Raw genomic sequence first — 9699 nt, 5'->3', positions numbered from 1 at the left:
GCCCCTCTGTTGCCTGCCATGTATCATGTCCTTGAGGCAGTAAATCATGCAACTAATTTCCCCGACAACATTGCCCAAAAAGTTGCCCACCAGTGTATCACCAGCCTTGTGATGGATCTGTTTGGGGTCCCTGGCACTGATGCACAGCACATACTATATAAGAGTGCAGACTATATATAAGGTCACATAGGATTACATGGGAATAAGTTGTTGCCAGAAACCATTGGAACTGATTTCTGACCATGTGTTTCACTTTGTGTTCTGTTGCTGACAGCGTTGCCTGGTGTATCACCATGACAAACACACATTCTGGTTTACAGGAACAGCCTAGGGGAGCAGTTGCAGGGGTAGGGAGGGACACACACACACTCACACACACTCACACACATGCACATACACCTGGGAGCTGCCGAGGTACAGTGAATGTGTGTTGAGAGAAAATCATTTTTTTGATTTAAAGGAAGTCTTTAGCGGCTGTGGATCTTGTTCCACCCCCCTCCATCTAACATACAACAGGTGGGAAAAAGCCCTACCTGCAGAATCTAAGTGTGTGTGTGTATGTGTGTGTGTGTGTATGTGTCCAACACTGACTGGCCCTTCTCCAGCCAGGCGGAAAACCAGTCGGACAGCAAGCCGGAAAGAATTCCTTCTACTTCTGAACTTTAGCCCTTATACCCATTCGAACACACACACACACACACACACACACCCACTTCCGCCTCCAGCTCCTTGTGTGTTTGCGTGTAGGAAAATACGATGCTCTGACGTCACACCTCTCGCTTACACACATAAAGGGCTTCCCTGAGTGTGTGTATGTACAGTATGCGAGCACGTTGCTAGGTAACACACGCACCAGTCAAAACAGCAGCCAGGCGTGCGGTGTATAGCCATCGTCGCCATAGCAACAAACGTAAAGATCCCACGCTAGCGTTATCCGTGCGTAATGAACCCACATGAAAGGCTTGGGCGCTTTTGGAAATGTCAGTGGGTGTTTTGTTTTTTTTCAGCAAATTCTTCCCAGCTCATCATTTAATAACCAATTATTCTGTCACGACTCCAGGCCGCATGATGTATAGCTGCAGGTTGCGGGGAGGTTATAGGAAAGGCATGTGTGCTGGCATGCCTTCCTGCAAAGTCCAACACAGTCTTGGAAAAGGACAATTAAGCGGTGGATTTCCCAATTCGACACAATCACACACACACACCATCTCCCTCTCTCCTCTTAAGTATAGCGAGATAATAATAGCGAGATGGCTTGTGAAACGGTGGAGAATGCAGTGCAGCAGGCAGACTGCAGGCAGGCTGCTAACCCAAACTGACTCCATGGCTGCTGGGAGGAGAGGAGAGGTGCTGCGAGTTAAAGTTGTCTCTGTCTCAGTTCAGGTCAGTTCAGTTCAGGTCAGTTCTAGTTAGTTCATTACAGTGCAGTTCAGGTCAATTAAACTCAAATCAATACAGTTCAGTTCAGTTCAGTACAGTTCAATTCAATTAAATTCAATTAAACTCAAATCGATTCAGTTCAGTTTAATTCAGTTCAGTTAACTTCAGTTAAATTCAATTCAATTCAATTAAACTCAATTCACTTGAATTCAATTCAGTCAAGTCAAGTCAAGTCAAGTCAAGTCAAGTCAAGTCAAGTCAGTTCAGTTCAGTTCAGTTCAGTTCAGTTCAGTTCAATTCAAGTCAGTTCAGTTCAGTTCAATGCAATGCAGTTCAGTTCAGTTCAGTTCAGTTCAATTCAGTTCAATTCAGTTCAGTCCTACTCTATATATTACCAAAGCAGAGACTGAAAAAATGAATTACAGTCACTATAGAACAATAACAATCAAATAATAATGGATTCGCTGTCTATAATGTTATTATTCATTCAGTATTGCTGACAATTTCCTTTAATGTGTGACAACAATCAACACATTTCGCATTGCACACTGACTCTCAGGGAACCTTTAACATTATAATATAACTTTTGACATTATAATATAACATGGAACTGTTTAAGGACTCTCTCTTTTTCTCTGTGTATCTGTTATTCCTTAGGCATTAACCATGGCAATGTTCGCTCTCTGCTATCACAGAGGCAATGAATCATGGCATCTAACAGCTAATCAATCTCCTGAATAGTTCCACTACCACGCAGACACATATTTGGAAAGGCATCCACTTGGCAATAAAAACTGCGGATCCCAGAATCCTGCTGTGCATCAACTGGGCTTACTGTGCCTTCATGTGCTGTCGGGATTATCGGACACATGGGTTTCCCACCAGGAAGTTCCACTTGAACGTCAGGCACTGAAGACGGGGAAATCAGGAGTCTAGATCAGTGGAGTCTAGATCAGTGGTTCTTAACCTTTTTGGCTTGTGACCCCTTAAAACGAAGCAACGCCTACTTCCTTTTCAGGTTGTTTCATTTGATTCATTATCACAGGAGGCCTAGAGGCTAAAACCCATCCAGTATTTCACAAGAAAAGAGCAAAAATGAGAGAAAAATCGGAAAAAGTAGACATGGCAATACATTTGTATAGCAGAAATGTGTTTTTTTTCCTATCACATAAATTATCTCAGGACCCCCCAAAATTATCTTGCGACCCCCTGGGGGGTACCGACCCTCAGGTTGAAAACCACTGGTCTAAGATGATAGCCGGGTCTGATAAAAGAAAACCAAACAATCCATAAGTACGCTTCATCGCCTCCATGGTTGTTTTTATTTCCGACCAAAAAAAGCACATGAATGCAGCACTACTTAGTACGATAATTTCCTAATTAGGTGTCAAGGTCTGGTGCTGCTTTCAAGTGCTCCTTGTAAGCTCCTATGTCTGAGCTCCTGAGCCCATTCACAAAATGGACTCTTTCACAAAAGCAGTTATTTTGATGGCCGTCCTTCTATTTTAGGAATCAAGCGGACAAAGAACTGCTTTGTGCTGCAGCGGCAGAAATAAGAAGAGAAAACGCACATCAGGCATAAATCTGATAACGTTTTAATTTATTGAACTGCCAAAAGTTGTTGTGTATGCATCACTTTTAAAGTCAGTTGTTGATATGTCTTGCATGCTCTCCACCCTCTAAATGTTACAATCATAGAAAACTCTGCCTTTCCTGATCGTATGTACCGTGTGCGTTCTAGTCGTGATTGCTACATTTCCAACAGCATGTGAAGGCAACATAAATCCCTGCTCCTCCCTGAGAGAATACTATTTGTTGTGCAGTGATTTATTAGGTCTGGAGTAGTAAAAGGTCTTATCTCGGAGTCGTAGCAGTCAGCGGATGAATGGAGGTTTAATGCCTGGACAAGCAGGGAGGGGTACTGTCACGTTTAACAGCTCCACTGACAGGCCCGGGATGATGGAATCTTAATTGGCGAACAATAGACTGTAAACACAGAATTAGCCAGCAGGGTTACACAGTTCTGTGTGTGTGTGTGTCGCAACAAAAAGGGTCTCACCAATAAGTCCCCATATTTATCTTTCACACAAGTTCTGTCAAAACACACACACACCCAGATAGATGAAGTCGTCCGATGAAATATGAGTGAATGTTTTAACACGGTTCCCACACTCACTCGTACATCAAATTCAAGGATTTTTCAATGACTTTCAAGACTTTTAAGGTCTTGTTTGATGAATTTCAAGGAATCAAAATTGGCATGTTTTGGGGTAAGACTTGATATTGGTCAAGATTCCACATCATAGAGGCCTCATTTCTTTTTACTTATGATCTTGTAAAGTCAAAAAATCATGGTAAAATCATCCACAAAGGATCCACAAGGATTTTCAAGTCCCTTAGGAACCCTGATTTAATGATGTTTTGGAAGTCCAAATATTAATTTTTCACTAAGCCAAGTGGGACACGTCAGAGTGAAGCATGCAGGATTGTTTTCACCGAATATGTTGAAATACCCATAAAGCCCAAGAGAAGATAAGCGGTTTTGAAGCAGAATCAGAGCCAAGTTAATCCACATTTACTGTACATGTTGTAGTGAACATTTCCAAGTGCCCAGCTGAACAGAATAGAATAGAATAGAATAGAATAGAATAGAATAGGATGCTCTTTTCCCACATATTTCACTTTCAACACAGTATGTAAAATTCACACTAAAATGGAAAAAGCAGACAATGTTAAAAAAGTTTAAAACTAAAGGACTTTTCATTATTTACCTTTACTTCATTCAACCACATTGACTTTTCTATGGTTGTATGTGACTTCGTGTGTGTGAACAGCAGCGCCCCCGACCAGTTCCCCCGCAGCACTGCAGCCAAACCCAAACCTTCAGCTGACTCCATTCACTACTTCAGTACAGGCAGGTATACACAGCGAACACAGGTCTTTACCAGGAATGTAAACTATGAAGGCTTTATTCAAAGTTTACAGTTCTCTCACACACACATGTATGAAACACTCACATACACACATACTACTAAACTCACACATAAATATATGAAGAAAATGCACATATTCTCAATATGTAAAATACTTGCATTAATACATCATTAATGCAGTATCATGTAATGGTATAGCGGTAAAAAGGAGTACAGAGGACACTGATACTGAGCATGAAAGCAAAGCATATTATGGGAATAGTATAGACCTTAATAGTTAATAGTTTGGAGAATGTAATGATAATCAAATACCCAATACAAACAGAGTTAAAGAACAGATGGGAATGGCAGCACTTTTCCAAGACATATTAGTATTTTAGGATAAACCTCTTAATTCAGATGCTGCGTTCTCACTGCTTTTATCTCCAAACAAAGCTTCCCCTAAATCCAGGATGTGAGCGCGGTGATGACAAGTCGAAAGGAGCGATAAAACAAATCGCTCCGACCTCGGTTCTGCTTGTGTTTATACTTACTCTTACATCTGTTGACATCTCGAACGCAGCAGAGGAATCACAGGCAGATGGTTTTTGGCGCTGCTGCAACATCCAGATACCAACCGACCTGACAACAAACACTCTGTGCTGTGGGGCTGTGAGGCATTCCTGTCAGCGGGGATTGGATTTTTTTTAGTAATAAAGCGTGTGTGTGTGTGTGTGTGTGGCAGTTCAAATAAGGGCGCTTCCCATCAGAAATGTTTTATGTGAATTTCATTGTAAATGGATTACCTTTGCGCCAAGCCTTCTTACTGGCTTCTTTCCTCATTTGGTTCATTGCACAAGACAGTGGCATGCTGCAGGTTTCCTGGGTCTACTGTGGTTTTCAACTAGATTCATTGCAGTCCTGATTGTGTAGTAGGGGAATGTGCAGGTGTGATCTTGCCAGCATCCTTGGAAACTGGGCCAGTACCAAATCTATTTTGGTGCTTTACCAGCACACCTCCAGCATACCGAACCACCAAGCAACATGATCAACAAGTGACCAGAAGAAGATACATTTCCTATAGAACTGAGCAACTAAGGAAACTCAGTCGATGTGTAGACGCTCAACAAGCTTGTCGCCATTGTTGAACTTTTCGCGGGCAACAGCCAATCAGATTTCCACACTTCCTTGTGTCTCTACTGACGTGATTCAGGTTCATGAACAATAGCTCCGCCTGGCAAGTGCGAAATGGACGATGAATTGGAAGTTGATTCCAGCCATTCAAAGCTTCCCGGTTCTCCACAACTTTTATTTGAAAAGACTACAGGAATAAATGTCTCAAAAACGATGCTTGGAGAACAGTTGCATCCATCGTTGAGGTCGATGATAAGCTCTGAAGATTTTTTTTAGGATTTTCAAGATGACATATTGGTTAGTGATTGGCTCATTAGCGGGGGGCTACATGTGTACCGGTGCCTTGTTTCGTCTTGACATTCTAGAGGACCACACACTAGACGCCGAGGTTAGGATTGGGATCACACACTACCCGAGTTCCAATGCCACGCAACCCCCAGATCGCCATTCATATTTGTGTTAATGACCAACTCACGCTACAAGACGGTAGTGCTGGTACCGACTCGTTAAACTAGGGCTTGAAAATCAGTCCTGATGGCCAAAGGGTGGCTACAATCAGGCCAGAAGTCATGTAGTGTGACCCCGGCTTAACTGAACTTGACGTGAAACATTTGTGCACAAAACACAAAGAAAAGAGTGTGTTATGCCAGCGTGGGTAGGGCACGGTACAGTTCTGCAGTGGAGAAACCATATGCCAGTCAGTGATAAGTGTTAATATCAGCAGCAGGGCTTCAGAGAGCAGTGGTTGCGTGTCAGGCAGCATTTCCTCACTGATAAGAATAGAAAGGAGACCACTGAGTCATTCTTAATGTGTATCCTGTCATTCTGGACCAGTCAGTAATTAAATATAATACGTATCTAGCACCGGTGTTATCAGCTGCACTGTGGCTGGACTGTAGAGTCACTGCATGTGTGGCGTCATAGGTGGATAGACAGTGTAAATTGGAATTAGGATGTAATATGAAATTCGCTGACGTTAAGCTCATGTTAGGTAGGAATCAAGGAAATGAAACGCAGCTGATGAGTCAGAATGAGTGATCCAGATCAGACTGAAAATGTCACGTTCTTCAGCTGGCCTTTGGCAGTCGAGGCCTGATCTCTGGACCTGATAGGAGGTCTAAAGGGGTTGCGCAATAACAATAATAGCGGATCAAACATTAAACCGTTAAACTGCCGGTTTTCTTGGAATTGTGTTTCTCGGTGGGGAAGGTTTTGACATCACACAGCGTCTCTGTGGTGATACAATGGAGACACAAAGCACAAAGCGGCGAGTCACAATGTGGGACCTGATGTACGGAAGAGTTTATTGGCCGTAAATCAAAGCAAACCACAGAAGACAATCCACATCCATACAATCCATATATATTCCGCTATCCACAATCAAATAAAATGTCATGTGTTTTGGAAATTGAGATCCAAAAAAGATAAACAATTTGCAAAAAATGCATAACCTTGAATAAATGCATTGTCATTGAAAATGAAAATATGCTTAACAAATTTACAGATGCATGCTTTATTGTAGCCATTCAAGCTCATAAACTTTTCCATACAAAAGGGTGTTTTCACATTTGTGGACGTGACATGTTTTGGGAACCACATCATATTTTTTGTAATATTTGCATTTTGTTTGTTCTATTTGTTTGTGAATTTTTTTCAAGCATCTATGGGCCCATAGAATGAGATTACAGATAAAAGCGAGCGAGATGAGGTTCCTCTGCAGGATGGCTACAGAAATTGAGCTTTCCACTTGAGTCTTTTGGATTTTCCACTTTATTTGAAATTTGTTTATGATCACAAATATCTTCTTTTAACCATCTGATAGAGCTCAACAAGAGCTTTCCAATGATATATAATATTCCATTTAGCCTAGCTCATTTTCTATCTGCCATTTCTGTTTAATTCAAAAGTGAATAAACTAGTTTGCATTGTGTTTGAAAAGTCAGCTTGGTATCAGCTCACTTGTACCAAGGCAGAGCAGTAAATGCAGGGAGGACGGCAGTGCAAAGTCATGGCTTGTAATAGCATGAAGCAAATAATTAGAGTTTGCTAACGGACTTAAAGGACTTACTTATTCGCTAATGAAGCTTAATACCAACATTTTAGATGGGGTACGCTGGTATTATGGCTTTAACGTTAGCTTAAGTGGTAACAATGCAGTGATGCTCCCAAAATAATCAGCTAATCTGAAATAATGGATTTTCAGATTTCATGCAAGGCGGAGCGCTGCTTCGTGCCGCAGATATAGTGGTTGAGCTCTTGGCTTATCAATTTTGACTTACTTGGTTGTTTTATGGGACAGGCTCTTGTGTTTGTTTTACCGTGTAAGTGGAGCAGGTCCATTAAGCTACGTGAGGGCCCTTCGGTGCCAAGGGAAGGGCCACACAGCGCTTGGTAAACAATGACACAGTCACTCTGGAGGGGACCTTGACACCACAGATAACATGGAGAAACATTAAGATAGTGATGCATTTTGAATAGGAACCAATACACATGCAGCTTCCAGGGCTAACCTTTTACCTATCAGAAACTATGTTGGGACATAAAGATAAGAGCAGATCCATACGCTCAATAAATCATTTACCGTATAAAAAAAAAGGAGTTTTGTGTTTCAAAAGCCTAGTAGCCAAGTTCAATTTTGAATTTTAGTTCCTACAATTTTTTTTTACTTCACCAGGCATTTCCTCACCAAAGCAATGCATGTTTAAATCCAGTCCATCCAAAACAAAACACTGAATTATACAGTTGGTTTGTGGGTGAATATAAAACTGAAATCATCTTTATGAATGTCTATTTTTCATCAAAGCGCTGGTGTTGGAAGGCCAAAGACCCTTGTGGGTTAAAACCAGCTGTAAACACACTATTCTTCCAACTTCTTCATCATCATCTTCTTCTTCCTCTGCATGTTTCCTTTTCCTTGGAATTCCGAAACACTTTAATAAAACCCAGTGTGAAATATTGATCCTGAGACGGTATTTTTTTTTTTTACAGAGTCTTGCAGCTGGTGTGCGGAGTTTATTTAAAGGCCTATACCTTCCACACTCCCGCTCACTCACCCGTATAACTCCACATTAGCACACCGTGGAGGAACAGCGGGATGGAAACAATATGTCGGACTGTAAAAATGTACTTTATGTGCTACTAGCCCTCTTGGGCAAGGCAGGGCTTAATGCTGAAGCACAGTTACAGTCCACACGTCACATGTAGCGGCGGCTGCAGGTGAGGCGTTTTCATATTTCCCCGCTGATGTGATCCCAGTATATAAACTGCATTGATGCGATAACAATGCAGCATTCCCTCAGGTTTATTATTGTTTATGTAAAAACAGGAGCAGGTGGAGCAGCCGTCATGCTCCTAATATAAAAGACCCTGAGACTGTTGTGTGTCATTGTGTGAGGCTGAGCCCAGTGCAGCGCTATTCAATATGGGAGACAATATCACACTTAATTGCAGTGGTCTAGGAATGCCTGAACACAATGCAATCTACTTTTAGCGCTGAGTTTTGGGGAGGTGTGTGTGTGTGTGTGTGTGTGTGTGTGTGTGTGCATACAGTGTGTTTGCATGTTTGTGTCATTGTGTCATTGAGCTTCCATGCTGTGGCCAAATGTAAAACTCATTTCCTATGTCAAATTTCAGTGCTGGTTTCTCTCTCTCTCTCTCTCTCTCTCTCTTTCTCACACACACACACACACACACACACACACACACACACACACACACACACACACACACACATCATTGAAGATACACTTCTGGGTTTAAAAAGGTTTCATTCAAAACACTAGAAATATTTCATACACAACCACAAACTCAATTTCTAATCCATAAAACTACTTTATTGATGATGATTGATTTATTGATTTTACAGATATGAATTACATACAGGGTAAATATGTGGATATGCTCTGCTGAGTAGTGGTACCACATTATACTTTGCCCATCGGTGGATACCGTGTTCTTCTGTATGACTTGCAAACGTTGTGTAACTTGGGAAGACGGAACAGTGTGAGCTCCGATATTGTGGAGAGTGACAGTGCATCTATAATACGCCTGTCCTGTTCCCTAATACTTGAATACGCACTATGAATATGCAGGGTTTGAAATGAGCGCTAGCCACCAGCCAAATACTGTTCAATTTGTCTACTCTGAAGACTATTTCAGCAGCAAATGGAATAACATTGGCTGGATTTTCAATCTGCTACTGTGGCCAGTTGTCAAAAGTTTTTTTTTTAAGTTTTGTGCCTTGTGAATAGCATGAACACTGTCAGATATGGTA

This window comes from Centroberyx gerrardi, chromosome 9, assembly GCF_048128805.1.
Source record: "Centroberyx gerrardi isolate f3 chromosome 9, fCenGer3.hap1.cur.20231027, whole genome shotgun sequence".
In the NCBI taxonomy this organism is placed as follows: Eukaryota; Metazoa; Chordata; class Actinopteri; order Beryciformes; family Berycidae; genus Centroberyx; species Centroberyx gerrardi.
This window is presented reverse-complemented; position numbering follows the sequence as displayed.